The sequence below is a fragment of the Rhinolophus ferrumequinum genome, chromosome 2 (assembly GCF_004115265.2).
Source record: "Rhinolophus ferrumequinum isolate MPI-CBG mRhiFer1 chromosome 2, mRhiFer1_v1.p, whole genome shotgun sequence".
NCBI lineage: Eukaryota > Metazoa > Chordata > Mammalia > Chiroptera > Rhinolophidae > Rhinolophus > Rhinolophus ferrumequinum.
The window spans coordinates 5363267-5365479 of NC_046285.1; positions in this window are offsets into that span (position 1 = coordinate 5363267).

Here is a 2213-nt window from a genome sequence, read left to right on the forward strand (position 1 = left end):
TAAATTAACAGATAAATACAAGTCCAAGAGTGATAAAAGCCATGGGAAAAAAATGAAGCAGGATAACAGGATAAAATGTGATTAGAGCGAAAAGAAATTTATAGCTTGTGGTAATCAGGGAAGGTTTCTCTGATAATTCAATGGGTGGCAGAAACATGAAAACGAGACAGCAAGTCATGTGGATTTCTTAAGAAGAGGATTCCATGCAGCAGAACACAAATACACACAAAGACACTAAGATAGGAGTGAGCTGGGTATAATCCAGCTCACTAGTTTAGGTAGGAGTTTGCACACTGCCCTCAAATCTAGACTGAGTTCATTCAATGTTGGCCTACAGAGTGAGAAAGGAAAATTAATTATCAACAAATAAATAATGAAAATAATTTACCTATATTTGGATTTCTGCTTCTTTAAAAATAACAAATTATAATACTGAGCAGCACTGGGCCTGCTTTCTGGCAGTGCACTGCCTGGATGGTGCTGAGTGGCTGCTGTGCCTCAGGGATAGCTATGTTCTCTCCTATGGCCCCACCTTCTATAAGTGATCTAATTAGCACTGTGTTAGGCAAAGGTTGCCAACAATCCATGAGTTCTCCTTCTAAAAAACCAGTAGTTAAAAAAAGAAAATAAGCTGGGGCTGCCAGTTGGCTCAGTTGGTTAGAGCGCGGTGCTCATAACCCCAAGGTCACCAGTCCAATTCCCACATGGGCCAGTGAGCTGCGCCTTCCACAACTAGACTGAAAACAATGACTTAACTTGGAGCTGATGGGTCCTGGAAAAACACACTATTCCCCAATAAGAATTTTTAAAAAAGGAAAAGAAAACGAAAGCAATCAATATTATCCTGGGGAATAAAGTAAGCCTCAATTTATACTTCACACCATACAAAAAAGTTAGAATGAGATGGATCATAGTTATAAATGCAAAAACTAAAATTACAGTTTCTAAAAGAAAGCATAAGAGAATATCTTCATAAACTTGGGGTAGGCAAAAATTTCCTAGACAGGATCTAGCATTAACTAGCCTAAACTATTAAAAATAAACTACTTTTAACTACCAAATATTAAACTATTAAAAATGAATGCAATGGACTTCATCAAAATTTTAAATTCCTGCTAACTAAAAGATACGATTAAGAAATTGAATAAGAAAGTCATGGTCTGAGAGCAAATATTAGTATACATATAAGCAACTCTAACAGGTCAATAATAGGAAGAAAAATGATCTAAATAAAAATTGGGCAGAAGACTTACACAGGAACTTCACAAAGAAAAAATTTAAATGGCCAGTGAACACATGAAAAGATGTTCAATACCTTTAAGTCACTGGGGGAGTGCAAATTCAAGTCACAAAGAGAGATCATTATATACCCATTAGAATGGCTAATATCAAAAAGACTGACACTACCAAATGTTGACAAGGATGTGAAACAACTGGAATGTTCATACACTGGTTAAATTAATTTGAAAATTGGTCTGTCAATTTCTTATAAAATTGAATATATACCTATTCTGTGATTCAGAAATTTCATCCCTAGGTATTAACCCAAGGAAAAATAAATTATATATACAAGGCATGAAATTAAGTTTGCGAACTCATCCTAGAAAAAGTGCTACACACCTCATTGATGAATATCACTACAGTCACCTTCGAAGTACTCCCCTTGGGAAGCTATGCACCGACACCAGAGCCTAGTCCACCCTTCAAAACAATTTTGGGACTCTTTTCCTGGAATGGCCATCAGAACTGTCGTCGTATTACCCTTGATGTCCTGAATGTCATCAAAATGTCTTCCTTTCAATATTTCCTTTATCTTCAGGTAAAGAAAGAAGTCATTGTGGGCCAGATCAGGTGAGTAGAGAGGATGTTCCAATACAGTTATTTGTTTACTGGCTAAAAACTCCTCACAGACACTGCTGTGGGAGCTGCTGCATTGTCGTGATGCAAAAGCTCCTTTGGGACCATTTTTGCACACACCATTCTCATGCCAAGATTTTCAGTTAAGATTTTCCTAATTGTTTTTCTATTGATGTTTACTTAGTCTGCTATGCTTCTCACGTCAGCCAACAATTTTGACGCACAAATTCAACAAATTTTTGTAATGTTTTCATCAGGTCTGCTCATTACTGGCTTCCCTGACCTCTCTTCATTAGTGACACATTCTCTCCCCTCAGAAAAAACGTTTATTCCTTTTGTACACTGCCATTTTCTTC